The sequence below is a fragment of the Mus caroli genome, unplaced genomic scaffold (genome assembly GCF_978045245.1).
Source record: "Mus caroli unplaced genomic scaffold, Mus_caroli_1 scaffold_18, whole genome shotgun sequence".
In the NCBI taxonomy this organism is placed as follows: domain Eukaryota; kingdom Metazoa; phylum Chordata; class Mammalia; order Rodentia; family Muridae; genus Mus; species Mus caroli.
The window spans coordinates 29,071,851-29,090,982 of NW_028227273.1; the positions used below are offsets into that span (position 1 = coordinate 29,071,851).

At 44.2% G+C, this 19,132-nt stretch overlaps 1 protein-coding gene across 1 annotated transcript in view; it reads left to right on the forward strand.

Annotated features, from left to right (window-relative positions):
• Ralbp1 (ralA binding protein 1) overlaps positions 1-19,132 on the forward strand; it is a 50,452-nt gene that overhangs the window by 11,768 nt on the left and 19,552 nt on the right. The window lies entirely within an intron of this gene.

Genomic DNA, 19,132 nt, shown 5'->3' on the forward strand with positions numbered 1-19,132 from the left:
ATAGAATTTAGCAAAAGTTGGTTATGACTTGGATTCCATCCTGGGTCCCTGAGAAAGCAATGGTAAGTAGCCTGAGACAGAGACTTGAGGAAGTGCAGTAAGTTTGAGGAGGAATCACGTGCTAGCTTCTGGCATGTTGAGTGGATGTTTTTGTGAATGTCCAGGTAGAGTTTGTGCGCTGTCATCCTTTTAGTTGTGAGTCTTAGGCTTTAGTGGCTGAGCTGTCTCTTCAGTCCTGTCACGTTTTATTGTAAATGGTGACTGAAGCCTTTGGTTTAGGGACTACCACACAGGAAGAGTTTGCCAACAGCAAACAGCTCCGGGAATAGGCCACAGAGCTCAACACAGGAGGGTATGCTGGAAGGTGACCTTCAAAACTGTTTGGTAATGTTGAGCCATCCATGACGGGGTCCTGTCGTAGAAGTCAAAATAGGATCTGTCTCATTCTGTAGACCCCATGCTAGCCTTGACCTCAGAAGGAATGCCCCTTTCTCCCTCAGCCTTCTAAATGCTGGGGTTAAAGGAATGAGTCACTGCGTCCAGCTGATAGGGTCATTTTATTAAAAGGCTACTAGTCTTTGCAATTAACTTCAGGAAAAAAATTAAGAGGAAAACACCGACAGGTGTGGGGTCAAATGGCTATAATCCCAGCACTTGGGAGAGGAGACCACCACAGAAAGTTGGAGACTAGAGAGCAAGACCCATCTCAGAACACAAAATGAAACATCCCTGCTAAAACCAGATGAAAGACGGACTTGAGATTTTCAGAGTAGGGGCTGGAAAGGTGGCTCAGAATTTAATAGCCCTTACTGCTTTCCAGAGACTTAAGGCCAGTTCCCAGTACCCATGCTGGGTGCTTCGTAACTGCCTGTGACTACTCCTGAGGGATCAAGGACCTCAGGCCTCTAGGGACACCCACACTAGCCTGTATTTTTTTTTTTTTTCTGGGAGACAGGGTCTCTCAGTGTAGTCTTGTCTCTCTTGGAACTCACTGTGTAGAGCAGGCTGGTCTTGAACTCCTGCCTCAGACTCCTAAGTGCTGGGATTAAAGGTGTGCATCATTACACCCAGCTGTATAATTAAAAAATAAAAAGTTTAAATGCTCTAAGTAGTTGGTCAGAATAAGAATTATGAGTCTTTTGAATTTGATAAAGATGCTTAGCAGTGTGTTGAATTAAATTTGTGGTAGATTGATAGGGGAAGAAACTTCCTATTCACTGAGTTAAGAGGTCAGAGGGTGGAGACAGGTGATTGAGACCCCCTTTGGCACTCGTTTTTCCGTCTTTAGTTCTGTGAAAGGGTCTTACTCTAGTTTATGCTTGTCTGGAACTCACAGTCCTCCTGCCTTGGCCTCTGGGTTGCTGGACAGCAGGCATATATGTCAGCTGTGAGGGGAGATGTAGAAAGTAGAAGGTGACCAAGGTCAAGGGAGGGCTTTTTAACATGCCAAAAACTGAACCTGCTATAAAAAAACATTTTCTGAGATACATTCCTGTACCCATAAAATAACCTTTGTATGTGTATGTGTGTGCACACATGCACATGGAGGCCAGAGGTTGGGTTTGGGTGCCTTCCTCGATAGCTCTCCACCTTTTTGAGGCCGAGGCTCTCATTGAAACTGGAGTTCACTGATACAGCGTGGTGGTTAGCAATCTGAAGAGCTCTTGCTGCCTCTCCCTCCCCAGCACTGGGATCAAAGGTACTGAGAGTCTGTGTTCCACCAGCCAGCCTTACGTGGTTCTGGGGGATTGAACTCAGGTTCTCATGCTTGCATGAGACTTGGGGAACGAGCTGTCGTCTTTCCAACTCAGATTTAGCCTTTTAAAAAGTTACAGGTCGGGCTGGAAAGATGGCTCAGCAGTTAAGAGCACTGACTGCTCTTCCAGAGGTTCTGAGTTCAATTCCCAGCAACCACGTGGTGGCTCACAACCATCTGTAATAGGATCCGATGCCCTCTTCTGATGTGTCTGAAGACAGTGACAGTGTACTCACATACCTGAAATACATAAATCATAAAAAAAAAGTTACAGGTCAGTGTGAGCGTGATACCGTGATTATGTTACAGTTCATTTCCTTTCCTCCTCTCTGCCCCTGCGCCCCCCGAAGCCCTCTCACCTCTGCAGTCACTCTGGTCTCCTTGCCCATTAGTGGGCCTCCAGTGCCCGCTCATGGCCCGGTTTAGAAACTTAGTGTGAATGTCCTTGTGGTTGCTTGTTACTGACTTCACCTGTACAAGGCTTATCCGTATTGTATATATCACCACTGTGATATATTCCGAATGGTGCTCCACTGTCCAGATACACAGGCTGAGCACCACGAATCCCAGAATCCACAGGTTTAGGTTTGGATTTCCGATCTTCATTGTAGAGCTGCCTGGGATGTTATCTCTCTGGCCAGCGTGCCCGCAGAGCACCACCTGCCTGCTTCTCATTTAGTAACTACATTAGTTTCTTCTCATTGCTATGATGAAACACCATGACTCACGGAGGAAAGAGTCTATTGAATCTACTGTGCCTCTCAGTGCAGAGGGGTCCATCCTGGCAGGGAAGTGTGGCAGCCAGAGCAGGAATGGTGGTTGGAGCAGGAAACTGAGAGACCACATCTCCATCCATACACAGGTAGCAAAGAACACACTGAGAACAACATCCTTGCTCACTTTTTGTTTAATTGAAAGCTAATTTTAAGTGTTGGGGAGATAAGTGCTTCCTGGGTGCCTTCCTTAAGGTTCCCATGGCTGTGAACAGACACCATGACCAAGGCAACTCTTACAAAGAAAAACATTTAATAAGGGCTGGCTTACAGTTTCCGAGGTTCAGACCTTTATCATCCTGGTAGGAAGCAGGCAGCATGCAGGCAGATGTGAACCTAGAAAAGCAACTGAGAGTCCTACAAAGAAGACCAGGAAGAGACGTCCTTCCAAAGGGGGCTGAGCACTGGGAGCTCTCAAGGCCCACCCCACAGTGATGCACTTCCTCTCACAAGGCCACACTTCTTAACAGCAGCACTTTCCATGGGCCAGGCATATTCAAACTGCCACATCGGGTAAGCACAAGGACCTGAGTTCAGTCTCCAGAGCCCATAAAAACGCTGGATGTGGTGGTGTGTCTGTGTAATCCTACTGCCGGGGCAGACACCGGATCCTTGGAGTTTACTGGGTAGCCAGCCTAGGCTTAATACTGTGCTCTAGGCCCCAGTGAGAGACCTCACTTAAAAAACAGGGGTGGGGGGAGTAGGATGAGAAGTTGGCCTGTAGCCCCTTTGTGCACATGCAATCACACACATGAACACACATATATAATTAATTTCAGCTGGCACATGACTGTAATCCCAGCCCTTAGAAGCCCGAGGCAAAAGACCTCAGGTCTGAGGTTAGTGTGCACAATTTAAGAGAAAAATGGGGGAACAAAAGAACAATAAATCCTTTCCTGTAGCCTAATCCTAGCACTCAGGAGGCAGAGGCAGGTGGATCTCTGTGAGTTTGAGTCTAGCCTGCTCTACAAAGCGAATTCCTAGCTAGCCAGAACTGTTAAACATAGAAACCCTGATTTGGGAAAACAAAACAAAAACCCCAACCAAACTAAAATAACCCTTTGTTTTTCAGACTTTTAGGTGTAGAATCTATATATCCAGGTGCTTGTTTTTTGTACAGATAGAGAGCACCCGGTGCCTGTGGCTGTGCTCCAGAGAGCTGAGAGTCACATGTAGATCGTGGACTGGCAAGGTGACCTAATGGATGGATACTTGTTGCCACACCTTATGACCATACATACAAAATGTCATGACACACACGTGTGCAACTACATAGATAAATAAACGTTTATATGCATACATACAAACACACACATACACGTGATGGACCTAGATCATCTGCCAGACTTTAAAGCCCACTTTGTTTGCCAGCCTGACTCTTGTCATCTTCCAACTTGTGTATAAATGGATGGAGGTCGGGGTGAGATGGAAGTAATGTATTTGTATTCTTTTCTTTTTAAAGATTTATTTATTTATTATATGTAAGTACACTGTAGCTGTCTTCAGACACTCCAGAAGAGGGTGACAGATCTCATTACGGATGACTGTGAGCCACCATGTGGTTGCTGGGATTTGAGCTCAGGACCTTCAGAAGAGCAGTCAAAGCTCTTAATTGCTGAGCCATCTCTCCAGCCCCATATTTGTATTCTTAGTTTTAAGCTTTAGCATTAGTTAGTTAATGTTTTGTTAGCACTTCCTCGTATGCACAGAGGGTCTCCTCATGGCATTTCCATACAGAATATAATGTATTTTGGCTCCACTCACATCCTGCCACTCTCCTGTCTCCGTCCCTCCCACTCATCTCTCTTCAACCACTCTCTCTTGTGACCCAGGGGTTTTCCTTAGGGCTGCTTCTGGGAACACCCATGGAGGTTATTAGAGGGGTGTGGCTACATCACAGAAGAAAATGACTCCTCCCTTCCTTAGCCGCTTGAACTGCCTGTAAATCCAAAGGGAGGGTGAAGCCTTGTGAGCCCCTACCCCTAGCTTTTGTACGTGTGTGTCTGTGTGTGTGCATGTGGTGGTGGTGATAGTGGTGGCAGTGGCGGTGGCGGTGGCAAGCAGGGTCTCACTATGTAGCCCTGGCTGGCCTGGATTTGTAGATCAGGCTGCCTTGAACTCACAGAGCTCTGCCTGCCTCTGCTTCTCAAGTGTTAGAATTCCAGATGTGTACAGCACACTGCATCTGGCTTGTTTTTTGGTAAAGGACAGTGCTCATTGTGCATCAGGTGAAAAGTCCTCTCCGCTTGTCATGTAAACTGGGTGGCAGTCCACTCCAGCTGTTGCAACCTCACCTTCATAGCGACTTTGTACCTTCCAGAGGTACTTTAACCATTGCTACCTTTTATTTATTTATTTATTTAATTTTTAATATTTTTTATTACGTATTTTCCTCAATTACATTTCCAATGCTATCCCAAAAGTCCCCCATACCCTCCCCCACTTCCCTACCCACCCATTCCCATTCTTTTGGCCCTGGCATTCCCCTGTATTGGGGCATATAAAGTTTGCAAGTCCAATGGGCCTCTCTTTCCAGTGATGGCCGACTAGACCATCTTTCGATACATATGCAGCTAGAGACACGAGCTCCGGGGTACTGGTTAGTTCATCATGTTGTTTCCCCTATAGGGTTGCAGATCCCTTTAACTCCTTGGGTACTTTCTCTAGCTTCTCCATTGGGAGCCCTGTGATCCATCCAATAGCTGACTGTGAGCATCCACTTCTGTGTTTGCTAGGCCCCAGCATAGTCTCACAAGAGACAGCTATATCTGGGTCCTTTCAGCAAAATCTTGCTAGTGTATGCAATGGTGTCAGCGTTTGGAAGCTGATTATGGGATGGATCTCTGGATATGGCAGTCTCTAGATGGTCCATCCTTTCATCACAGCTCCAAACTTTGTCTCTGTAACTCCTTCCATGGGTGTTTTGTTCCCAATTCTAAGAAGGGGCATAGTGTCCACACTTTGGTCTTCATTCTTCTTGAGTTTCATGCATTTAGCAAATTGTATCTTATATCTTGGGTATCCTAAGTTTTGGGCTAATATCCACTTATCAGTGAATACATATTGTGTGAGTTCCTTTGTGATTGTGTTACCTCACTCAAGATGATGCCCTCCAGGTCCATCCATTTGGCTAGGAATTTCATAAATTCATTCTTTTTAATAGCTGAGTAGTACTCCATTGTGTAAATGTGCCATAATTTCTGTATCCATTCCTCTGTTGAGGGGCATCTGGGTTCTTTCCAGCTTCTGGCTATTATAAATAAGGCTGCTATGAACATAGTGGAGCATGTGTCCTTCTTACCGGTTGGGACATCTTCTGGATATATGCCCAGGAGAGGTATTGCTGGATCCTCCAGTAGTACTATGTCCAATTTTCTGAGGAACCGCCAGACTGATTTCCAGAGTGGTTGTACAAGCTTGCAATCCCACCAACAATGGAGGAGTGTTCCTCTTTCTCCACATCCTCGCCAGCATCTGCTGTCACCTGAATTTTTGATCTTAGCCATTCTGACTGGTGTGAGGTGGAATCTCAAGGTTGTTTTGATTTGCATTTCCCTGATGATTAAGGATGTTGAACATTTTTTCAGGTGCTTCTCAGCCATTCGGTATTCCTCAGGTGAGAATTCTTTGTTCAGTTCTGAGCCCCATTTTTTAATGGGGTTATTTGATTTTCTGGAGTCCACCTTCTTGAGTTCTTTATATATATTGGATATTAGTCCCTTGTCTGATTTAGGATAGGTAAAGATCCTTTCCCACTCTGTTGGTGGTTTTTTTGTCTTATTGATGGTGTCTTTTGCCTTGCAGAAGCTTTGCAGTTTCATGAGGTCCCACTTGTCAATTCTCGATCTTACAGCACAAGCCATTGCTGTTCTATTCAAGAATTTTTCCCCTGTGCCCATATCTTCAAGGCTTTTCCCCACTTTATCCTCTATAAGTTTCAGTGTCTCTGGTTTTATGTGAAGTTCCTTGATCCACTTAGACTTGACCTTAGTACAAGGAGATAGGAATGGATCGATTCCCATTCTTCTACATGATAACAACCAGTTGTGCCAGCACCATCTGTTGAAAATGCTGTCTTTCTTCCACTGGATGGTTTTAGCTCCCTTGTCAAAGATCAAGTGACCATAGGTGTGTGGGTTCATTTCTGGGTCTTCAATTCTATTCCATTGGTCTACTTGTCTGTCACTATACCAGTACCATGCAGTTTTTATCACAATTGCTCTGTAGTAAAGCTTTAGGTCCGGCGTGGTGATTCCACCAGAGGTTCTTTTATCCTTGAGAAGAGTTTTTGCTATCCTAGGTTTTTTGTTATTCCAGATGAATTTGCAGATTGCACTTTCTAATTCATAGAAGAATTGAGTTGGAATTTTGATGGGGATTGCATTGAATCTGTAGATTGCTTTTGGCAAGATAGCCATTTTTACAATGTTGATCCTGCCAATCCATGAGCATGGGAGATCTTTCCATCTTCTGAGATCTTCTATAATTTCTTTCTTCAGAGACTTGAAGTTTTTATTATACAGATCTTTCACTTCCTTAGAGTCACGCCAAGATATTTTATATTATTTGTGACCATTGAGAAGGGTGTTTCCCTAATTTCTTTCTCAGCCTGTTTATTCTTTGTGTAGAGAAAGGCCATTGACTTGTTTGAGTTAATTTTATATCCAGCTACTTCACCAAAGCTGTTTATCAGGTTTAGGAGTTCTCTGGTGGAATTTTTAGGGTCACTTATATATACTATCATATCTGCAAAAAGTGATATTTTGACTTCATCTTTTCCAATTTGTATCCCTTTGATCTCCTTTTGTTGTCGAATTGCTCTGGCTAGGACTTCAAGTACAATGTTGAATAGGTATGGAGAAAGTGGACAGCCTTGTCTAGTCCCTGATTTTAGAGGGATTGCTTCAAGCTTCTCACCATTTACTTTGATGTTGGCTACTGGTTTGCTGTAGATTGCTTTTATCATGTTTAGGTATGGACCTTGAATTCCTGATCTTTCCAAGACTTTTATCATGAATGGGTGTTGGATCTTGTCAAATGCTTTTTCAGCATCTAACGAGATGACCATGTGGTTTTTGTCTTTGAGTTTGTTTATATACTGGATTACGTTGATGGATTTCCGTATATTGAACCATCCCTGCATCCCTGGGATGAAACCTACTTGGTCAGGATGGATGATTGTTTTGATGTGTTCTTGGATTCGGTTAGCAAGAACTTTATTGAGGATTTTTGCATCAATATTCATAAGGGATATTGGTCTGAAGTTTTCTATCTTTGTTGGGTCTTTTTGTGGTTTAGGTATCAGAGTAATTGTGGCTTCATAGAATGAGTTGGGTAGAGTACCTTCTGTTTCTATTTTGTGGAATAGTTTGTGAAGAACTGGGATTAGATCTTCTTTGAAGGTCTGATAGAACTCTGCACTAAACCCATCTGGTCCTGGGCTTTTTTTGGTTGGGAAACTATTAATGACTGCTTCTATTTCTTTGGGGGATATAGGGCTGTTTAGATCATTAACCTGATCTTGATTCAACTTTGGTACCTGGTATCTGTCTAGAAACTTCTCCATTTCATCCAGGTTCTCCAGTTTTGTTGAGTATAGCCTTTTGTAGAAGGATCTGATGGTGTTTTGGATGTCTTCAGGATCTGTTGTTATGTCTCCTTTTTCATTTCTGATTTTGTTAATTAGAATGCTTTCCCTGTGCCCTCTAGTGAGTCTGGCTAAGGGTTTATCTATCTTCTTGATTTTCTCAAAGAACCAGCTCCTTGATTGGTTGATTCTTTGAATAGTTCTTCTTGTTTCCACTTGGTTGATTTCGCCCCTGAGTTTGATTATTTCCTGCCGTCTACTCCTCTTGGGTGAATTTGCTTCCTTTTGTTCTAGCGCTTTTAGGTGTGTTGTCAAGCTGCTAATGTGTGCTCTCTCTAGTTTCTTTTTGGAGGCACTCAACGCTATGAGTTTTCCTCTTAGAAATGCTTTCATTGCGTCCCATAAGTTTGGGTATGTTGTGGCTTCATTTTCATTGAACTCTAAAAAGTCCTTAATTTCTTTCTTTATTCCTTCCTTGACCAAGGTATCATTGAGAAGAGTGTTGTTCAGTTTCCACGTGAAGGTTGGCTTTCTATTATTTATTTTGTTATTGAAGATCAGCCTTAGTCCATGGTGATCTGATAGGATGCATGGGACAATTTCAATATTTTTGTATCTGTTGAGGCCTGCTTTGTGACCAATTATGTGGTCAATTTTGGAGAAGGTACCATGAGGTGCTGAGAAGAAGGTATATCCTTTTGTTTTAGGATAGAATGTTCTGTAGATATCTGCCAGATCCAGTTGATTCATAACTTCTGTTAGTTTCACTGTGTCCCTGTTTAGTTTCTGTTTCCATGATCTGTCCATTGGTGAAAGTGGTGTGTTGAAGTCTCCCACTATTATTGTGTGAAGTGCAATGTGTGCTTTGAGCTTTACTAAAGTTTCTTTAATGAATGTGGCTGCCTTTGTATTTGGAGCATAGATATTCAGAATTGATAGTTCCTCTTGGAGGATTTTACCTTTGATGAGTATGAAGTGCCCCTCCCTGTCTTTTTTGATGACTTTGGGTTGGAAGTCAATCTTATCAGATATTAGAATGGCTACTCCAGCTTGTTTCTTCATACCATTTGCTTGGAAAATTGTTTTCCAGCCTTTCATTCTGAGGTAGTGTCTATCTTTTTCTCTGAGATGAGTTTCCTGTAAGCAGCAAAATGTTGGGTCTTGTTTGTGTAGCCAGTTTGTTAGTCTATGTCTTTTTATTGGGGAGTTGAGTCCATTGATATTAAGAGATATTAAGGAAAAGTAATTGTTCCTTCCTGTTATTTTTGTTGTTAAAGTTGGCATTCTGTTCTTGTGGCTGTCTTCTTTTAGGTTTGTTGAGGGATTACCTTCTTGTTTTTTCTAGGGCGTGGTTCCCGTCCTTGTATTGGTTTTTTTCTGTTATTATCCTTTGAAGGGCTGGATTCGTGGAAAGATAATGTGTGAATTTGGTTTTGTCGTGGAATACTTTGGTTTCTCCATCTATGTTAATTGAGAGTTTGGCTGGGTATAGTAGCCTGGGCTGGAATTTGTGTTCTTTTAGTGTCTGTATAACATCTGTCCAGGATCTTCTGGCTTTCATAGTCTCTGGTGAAAAATCTGGTGTAATTCTGATAGGCTTGCCTTTATATGTTACTTGGCCTTTTTCTCTTACTGCTTTTAGTATTCTATCTTTATTTAATGCATTTGTTGTTCTGATTATTATGTGTCGGGGGGTATTTCTTTTCTGGTCTAGTCTATTTGGAGTTCTGTAGGCTTCTTGTATGTTCATGGGCATCTCTTTCTTTAGATTTGGGAAGTTTTCTTCTATAATTTTGTTGAAGATGTTTGCTGGTCCTTTGAGTTGAAAATCTTCATTCTCATCCACTCCTATTATCCGTAGGTTTGGTCTTCTCATTGTGTCCTGTATTTCCTGGATGTTTTGAGTTAGGATCTTTTTGCATTTTCCATTTTCTTTGATTGTTGTGCCGATGTTCTCTATGGAATCTTCTGCACCTGAGATTCTCTCTTCCATCTCTTGTATTCTGTTGCTGATGCTCGCATCTATGGTTCCAGATTTCTTTCCTAGGGTTTCTATCTCCAGCGTTGCCTCACTTTGGGTTTTCTTTATTGTGTCTACTTCTCTTTTTAGGTCTTGGATGGTTTTATTCAATTCCATCACCTGTTTGGTTGTGTTTTCCTGCAGTTCTTTAAGGGATTTTTGTGCTTCCTCTTTAATGTCTTCTACCTGTTTGGTTATGTTTTCCTGCAATTCTTGAAGGGATTTTTGTGCTTCCTCTTTAATGTCTTCTACTTGTTTAGCAGTGTTCTCCTGTATTTCTTTAAGTGAGTTATTAAAGTCCTTCTTGATGTCCTCTACCGTCATCATGAGATATGCTTTTAAATCCAGGTCTAGCTTTTCGGGTGTGTTGGGGTGCCCTGGACTAGGCGAAGTGGGAGTGCTGGGTTCTGATGATGGTGAGTGGTCCTGGTTTCTGTTAGTAAGATTCTTACGTTTACCTTTCCCCATCTGGTAATCTCTGGAGTTAGTTGTTATAGTTGTCTCTGTTTAGAGATTGTTCTTCTGGTGATTCTGATTACCGTCTATCAGCAGACCTGGGAGAAAGGCTCTCTCCTCTGAGTTTCAGTGGTTAGAGCACTCTCTGCTGGCAAGCTCTCCTCTTTCAGGGAAGGTGCACAGATATCTGGTGTTTGGACCTCCTCCTGGCCGAAGAAGAAGGCCCAAAACAGGACCTTTCCCAGATGCTGTGTTGCTTTCGCAGGTCACAGATGCTGTCAGCTTCTGTGGTGCACACTCTCACCTGTGCAGACTAAGTTCCTAAGTTCGGAGGAGTCCCGGAACCAAGATGGCGCTCCCTTCTCCTGAGGCAGAGGGCTCCCGTGCAGGGCGGGACCACTGTCCTCCGGCTGGGAGGGTGCTGGATGTCTGCGGCACCCCAAAAGGGTGCTGCCTTAGCGGCTCTGTGGCTCCCGCCTGTCCCAGAAGCTGTCTGCCTCTGTGGTGCACACTCTCACCTGTGCAGACTCGCTACCTTTTATTTTTAAGGATGAATTATTTATTTGTATTTTATGTGTCTGTATTTTACCACGTGTGCATTGTGCACTATGTGTGTGGTACCTACAGAGGCCAGAGGTGGTATTGAATCTTCTACAACTAGAGTTGCAGATGGCTGTGAGCAGCATCCGTGTGGGTGCTTGGTACTGAACCCAGATTCCCCTTGCAGGAACAGCCAGCACTGTGAACTGCTGAGCCCCATAGGTATTTGTGTCCACTGAAGTAAAAGCATGCATTATCAGTGTGTACATATTCTACTCTCAAAGGGTTCCAGTATAACTGAGCACTTACCATGTGACATCTGCGTCAAAGGTTATTGAAAACAAAAGTGGTGGTAGCACTCAGGGTGGTGTCAGAGCTGTACATGATGCAGCGAAGCACGGCACTTCTTGAATCACGGTGAAGGTAATTCAAGAGCACTCCGATTCTCAAGAGCACAGTGCGAGTGAGCAGTCACAGCGTGCAGTGTGCTGTATGTTGTAAATGCAGTGTTTTCACCGCATGCGCCCAGTGTCTGCTCTGGGAAACGCAGTGGCATCAGAGAATGAGTCTTAGTGCTTTCCTGCCATCTTTTCTCAACATGTAGGAATCGAATCAGCACATCTTTGGATTGTATCATTTTAGAATGTTTGATTTTAAAACTTGGGCTTGCCTGGCGAGATGGGTAAAAGTGATTAACATGCAAGCCCTGACAGCCTGAGTTCTATTCCTGGAACCTGCTGTGGAAGGAGAGAACCAATTCCCAAAAACTGTCCTCTGACTTCCACGCATGTGTAATGGCATGTGTGTGCCTGCCGTTCATCCACACGCGCATCACACACAGGCATACACAGGGATTTTTTATTTATTTTTTTGTTTTTTGGTTTTTCGAGACAGGGTTTCTCTATATAGCCCTGGCTGTCCTGGAACTCACCCTGTAGACCAGGCTGGCCTCGAACTCAGAAATCGGCCTGCCTCTGCCTCCCGAGTGCTGGGATTAAAGGCGTGCGCCACCACTCCTGGCTATTTATTTTTTTAAGAAAACAACAGTGCTTGAGTCTTGGGAGATGGGTCAGATGGTAAGGTACTTGCTGGGTAAATGTGAAAACTCTCGTTCAGTTCAGTCCTTAACTTCCACATGAGAGGAAGGCATGGTGGCACATGCCTGCAATCCCTGTGCTGGCTCAGTGGAGACAGGTAGTGGGTTGCTCAGGTTTACTGACGAGCCAGACACAGAGATTTGATGAGCTCCAGGTGCAATGAAAGAAACTCTCAGAAAACAGGTGGACAGTGACAAAGGACAGCAGCTGTGGTAATGACTTGTACATAGATGTGCGCAGATGCACGTGTGTATCTGCTCGAACACGTACGTGTACCCTCCACACACACACACACACACACACACACACACACACACACACACACCCTCCACACACACACTTGCTGTGGTTGCTGACTTGAGTTTCATTAATATCAAATATGTATTCAAGATTTGATTATGGAAAAACAAAAAGCACATCTCTCTTCTTAGTATGTAAAGTTGCTTTTGTCTTTCATATGTGGTAAAATTACATACACACACCAAAAAGCTTTAAAATTATTTATTTCTGTGTGAGAATGTAGGTGTGTGTGCACACACCACAGTGCTCATAGGTCATAGGGCAGCCTGTGGGTATCAGTTTTCTCCTTCCACTCTATGGGTCAAGCTGTCGGGTTTGTGGGCAGGCACCTCAACACACTGGGCCATCTCTCAGCTCCCCCAAATTGCTTTCAAATAATTAAAGGGAAAAAAAAGGTTTATTTATTTATTCTATGTAAGTACACTGTAGCTGTCTTCAGATGCCCCAGAAGAGGGCGTCAGATCTTGTTACGGATGTTGTGAGTCACCATGTGGTTGGCTGGGATTTGAACTTAGGATCTTTGTAAGAACAGTCAGTGCTCTTAACCACTGAGCCATCTCTCTAGCCCTAAAATAAATTTCTTTATGATTGTCAGTAACATACCTATATACCTAGATTTAGTGTAACAATCTCTGATTTGCACTGCCTGGGAAGATGTGCGTATATTACATGCAAATATGGCATCACCTTATAGAAGGCACTTGTCTACCGATTCCCAGACATTGATGCTTAGAAGCAGATCCTGTGACTTGGACAGCATCAAGCACCACAGTTGAAGGAGAAAATGGCATTTCGCCCATCCTTAGGTAGCTAAAGTTTTTGGCGGCTTTCTGTGGGACTACAACCTTGAATCTTTGAGGTCAGACCAAACTGCTCTGTCATTTCCTATTCTGTGGAAGTTTTTGCACAGAACTTTTTTTTTTTTTTTTGGTCACCCTACCCCAGAAAATGGAGGTTCACAAAGTCATTGAGAGGCACGCTAGTGACCTGTTGTGCAGTTCCCAGCACTGAGTCAGTCTCTCCCCCGATATGAGATGTGCCGAGTGAGGCGCCACAGAGCTTGCCTGCTACCCCTGGATGTTCTCATGTACTGTTGGGAAGCTACAGTGAGATCATTTGTATCTAGTTCTGTTCTAACCAGTGAATTTTATTTTTATTAAATAAAGTGTGTTAGTCCTCTCTGCCCTTTTTGACATTCTAAATTTCAGGTTTTCTTAAGATAATGTGATCGTGACATTGTGGTAGGTAAGAAAGATATGATATTTCTTCAAAAATGCCTCACTGTTTAGTTCTTGGAGATAGTCCTGCATTTTTAAAACATTTGTTTTTATTATTATTAATTATGTGGAGGTATGTCTCCATGTAGGTTTGTGCATTTGAGTGCAGGTGCCTGAGGAGGCCAGGGCTTTCAGATCCCTCGAGCTGGAGTAAAAGCACAGTGGTGTGAGTGACTGCCTGGTGTGGGCGCTAGGAGCCAACCTCAGGGCTCTGGAAGAGCAGCAAGTGCTTATGACTGCTGGGCCCCCTCTCTGCGTGCATGCACGCACATGCACACACACACACACCTTTTCAACCAATGAGGGCCCCTTTCTCTCCTGTCTTACCTAGTGATGGCACTCTGGTTTTGTGTAAGGGTGGGGCCCAGTGTGGTTTTGGAGACACGCCCACAGCTTGCGGTGCTCCATGTCCATTGGCTCCCTTCCTGCCAGTCACCTTGTCGGTAGTGCTTGCATTTGTCAGGGTGCTGATGCTCTGTGCGGCTGAGTTTTCTCCATCTGATACTGGAGCCCTCAGAGGCCAGAGCTTTCCCACAGACCACTACACATGTGTGTCTCTAGAGTTTAGCTTCTTCAGGTTAGTTTTACACGGACACTTTTCTAAGGTGATTGTTAAATTTTCTATCTTCTGCTCCCTCGGCCCTTAACAGTTGCTGTTAATAATGGGACAGTATACACTAGACCCTGTTACAGTGCAGTTATAGAATGTCACATTTTTAAAGTTGACTCTGCCTGCAGGGCTTGCTTTAGGTATGCTATTTTACTTTGCCAAGATGCTGGAAGCTGAGTGGGAAACAAGTTGTGAAACTCAGTGAGGGGAGGCCAGTGAGAAGTTTGCTTGTTAGGCTAAGCTCCGGGGGTAGGGGAAGGTAAATCAGAGATTAAGGCTGATGATTTATAAGGAAAAATCCAAACGAGTCAAGTCTGGGTTAAGTACACCTTAATGATGTTAATAGATTTAAGAGGATTAATTATATAACAGCTCAGTTAGGTAATAATTGGTCTGGGGGGGAATGTTCATAAGGAATCACTTCCCGTGTAAACCTGCTGTCATAGGCCTTAAACGATATCACGGGACGATCTCCCTGCTAATGACACTAACCCTGAGCCTCATCTGCCCTGGCTGCAGGATTGTTTCTGAGCCACCGTAAAGGGGAAAGTAGTGGTCTTTATGTCTCTAGAGCGCCTTCTCACTGTTTTAAAAGATCTGTGACTTTTTTTTTCTGTGAATTGTGGATTTGTTTGTTATGTTTTGAGTTGAATCCAAGAAATTCAGGATAACCAGGCAGTGGTGTGTGCTTGTGTGTGGAGCCACTGCAGGTGACATCGGACCAACCTTGGGCCAGCTGGATAAGCTATAGACAGACTTGTCCACAGCCCCTGGGTCCTTGGGTGATAGAGGACATCCCTAGTGGCCAGAGTGGTGCACTGCAGTGAACTCTACGCCCAGGCAGGTTTGGTTCAGAGGACACCTGCTTACCTGCAGCAGTTGGGGGATGGGAAGCAGAGGGTCCTGTGCTGTCAGCCTTCAGAGCATCATGGGTGGGCTCTGGGGCTATGAGCACCCTTGGAGGAGGAATAGAATATGCCCGTGTGGTGTGCACACGCTGCAGTCTCCTGGGATGCTTGAGCCTGATACCTTCAGGCCTTTACCTCATTCCCCTTTACTTTGCTGTTTTTGCTTGTATCTTAGCTGTGAGTACAGCTTACACACAGTAACAGTGACATGTTAAATGCACCGCCTGGGGCATCTTGGGGCCCCTCACATAGAGTTAGGGCTCTTCCGTCTCAGTCTTGAACCCTTGTCCTGTGCTCCAGGTCTGTGCTTTCAGCCCTGTACCGTGGTGGCAGTCCTTATGTCTCATTGTTTGGATGACCAACTAGACAGCTGCTTTCTAACACTGGAAGCAGAAACTGCAGGTTGGCTCCTCTGCCTTCTCTTTCTCTTGAGGTGATGGTTATATCTCCCTCCATCTGCTTCGTTTGCTCTGTCACCTACAGTCACCCCACAGCCCCAGCAGCCCTCACATGTCACCACACACATACCAAGTCGGCAGTTCTCACTGTTTGTGCGGGCTAGGTGGCCTCAGGCTCACTTTCCCCACTGCCTCCCGGGGGGGGGGGTTCTCAGGGGCCACTGTCTTCCTCCTCAGTCTGTCGCCGAAGCTGTGTGGGAAGCAGGGTTCTTGACATCCTGAAAACAGCGCCATTTTACCCATATTCTTGAATGGCTTTTGGAACTGCCAGAGTTTTTAAGACACTATAAGCTCCAGTGCCCTATTGGAAAATTGAACCTGGTTTTTGTGTGTTTTAGCTGTTTGTGCAGTCCCTCTGCCTCCAGGAAAGTTTCCTGTCTCTCTGTTTCTTTGCTCTGAAATTTCATGTGTGCTGTTAGAAACACTTAGTGCCCTTACTGTCTAGACTGTTTTGTTCTGGTACAGTCCCCTTTCTTTATTTGAAAATCAGGAATGAGTTCTTCATCCAAACACTGTTTATAAAACAGACATTCCCGAGGTGGGCATGAGGAGGCTTATGCAGGCTGTTTGGCAAGACTTGAGCCCTAGCCTTGTGCTCCAGGCTATTATGGGCCACAGAACAAGCTGCTGTTTTAGAAAAGCAACGACTAAAACCTCACAAAAAGAGCCCCAGTAATACTCGGAAACATTAGGTTTGCTTTCATTAATGTTCAGACACAAGGTCTTGCTGAAACAAGATTTGGTCCCTAATAGATTAGATTAGAGCCTTCTAATCTGTAGATTGTTTTGTATACTTTCTTTTTATTTTATGTGCATTGGTGTCTTACCTACAAGTATGTCTGTATGAGGTTATCACAGGATCCAGAACTGGAGCTCACAGTTGTGAGCTGCCTGCCATGTGGACACTGGGATTATTCGTTATTTTTAAGAACCATGAAAATGGAGAAAAAAAAAAAAAAAGCAGGAGAGATGGCTCTAGTTAGGAGACTGATTGCTCTTGCAGAGGACCCGAGGTTGGTTCTTGGCACTGGCTTTTAGGGATCTGATGTCTCTGGCCTGTGTGCGCTTGTTCTCGTTCTCTCTCTCTCTCTCTCTCTCTCTCTCTTCCTTCCTCTCCCTCCCTCTCTCTCTCTCTCTCTCACACACACACACAGAATGAGAGAGAGAGAGAGAGAGAGAGATGTTTAAAGAGATAAAGCTGCTTCTAGTGTATTTAAGGCTGATAATTTATTAATAATGGACATTTATAAAATATTGAATTAGTTGACTTTGTAATTGACTGAGCAAGCTATTAGTTCCCCACTCTGCACCCCCCTCCTCTAAGACATGGTTTCTCTGTGTAGCCTTGGCTGTCCTGGAACTCACTCTGTAGACCAGGGTGGCCTCAAACTCAGAAATCCACCTGCCTCTGCCTCCCAAGTGCTGGGATTAAAGGTGTGTGTTGTCAGGCCAAGCTGTTGATTTTCTAGAATAAGCTGCTTAATGTTTAATGTTTGGTGAACCAGTATGTTTGCTTTTGAAAGCAAATCACAGGAGATTTGAAGTTAGTCGTCTAAATGTTTTTGTTCTGTGTTTACATTGCCCTCTCTGTCTTTCTGTATGGATAGGCAGTCCTTGTCTTTGCTGATCAACTGTATAGGAGCAGAGAGACTACTTGAAAGGTTCTTGTTCTTAAACATCTGTCTGACATTTGTGAGTTCAGTTCTCTCTCTCTGGAGAGAACTCATTCTGTCACGTATGAACCAGCCCCGTGACTCCATTTCAAGAGTCACCGGAAACTCTTATTTTTGTCAGTTAATCACATGTGTAGGGATAACTTTACCATGCAGGAACACAGGGTGTTGAATGTCCAAAGCTGGCATTGTAGGGCACTGGAGATGGCTCAGGGGTTGAGAACACTCCCTGCTCTTGCAGACAACCCATGCTTGGTTTCCAGCAACCACATTGGGTAATTTATAGTTGCCAGTAACTCCAGTTCCAAAGGATCTGATGCCCTCTTCTGGCCACCGTAGTGACTGCATGCACTTCATGCACATGCATGTATTCTCTCACACAGCTACATCAAAAAAACAAACAGCAACAACAACAGCAACAAAAACCGACCTGTCATTACCTGCAGGTCTTCCTGTCCTTAGGCTTCGCTGGGCGCATCTGTGGTTCTTAGCTTGCCGATAGTCACCTGACCTGAAGTTTGCTCCCCTTCATCCCTGGGTGTGGCCTGCCACACCCTGCCTACCTCTTGCTTTATGAGCTGCTGTGCTTGGAGCAGCTAAGTCCAGTATGCTCCCGTTAGTGTCTCTGTTTATCATAATAACTTTTGTTGACTATACACGAGGGCATGTTGGGGGCAGAGTAGGAGTGTTTGTCATCTAGCTGTGTGATTTAGGGAAGTTACCTAAGCTCTCTGGTCCTTGGGTTTTTTTGGTTTGTAAATAGAACACCACTTATGTCCCCATTGGATATGCTGTTTGTTAATTATTGGCTTCCCAAAGCCTGAGGAACTCCCCCACCCCTTTCCAAGTTGACATTGAAAGCTAAGGGCACGGGTTGTGGCTTCTTCACTTTACCAGCAGCACACGTGCTGGTAGACATTTGAGGAGTAACGTGTTTGGGGCCGTGTTAAGCAAGCAAGGCAGATAGATACATGAATATATAATTCAAGTAGGTGTGTTCAGGATGCCGGAGCCTGTGGTGGTGACGGAACGGCTTACTAGGGAAAGCCCTGGGAATGGCTGCCCATGCTTGACTTTTCTTCTTTTTTGTAAGCTTTATTAAGGTCTGATTTCTATACCATAAAATACCCATAAAATATTTCTGGATATGGTGACACAGGGCAGTAATCCTAGTACTAGGGAGACACGGGCAGGAGGATTAGAAATTCAGGGTTCTTCTTGACCACATAAAGAGTTGGAGGCTAGCCTGGGCTACATGAAACTCTGTCTTTAAAAACAAAATGAAAGAAAGCACCAGGCATGGTGGTGCACGTCTTTAATCCCAGCACTCAGGAGGTAGAGGCAGGAGGACTCTGTGATTGCAAGGCCAGCCTGGTCTACATAACAAGTTCTAGGCCAGCCAAGGCTATGAAGAATTTATTTATTTATTTATTTATTTATTTAACCTTGGCGTCTCCTTGCCTCTGGTGCCAGGGTTGGGGTTGCACGTGCACATCTCTGAGTAGCTTTTGAACATAGTAGCTTAAACTCTCTATGCTTGTCTATTGTAGTGAAGCCACTTGCTTTTAGGATTGATTGAATGAAGGCTCCTTTGTTTCAGGATAAATGCCGATCATAATAGATCAGTGATTCCCAACATGGGAGCCATCTGATTACACAGGACATAAAATTGTACTC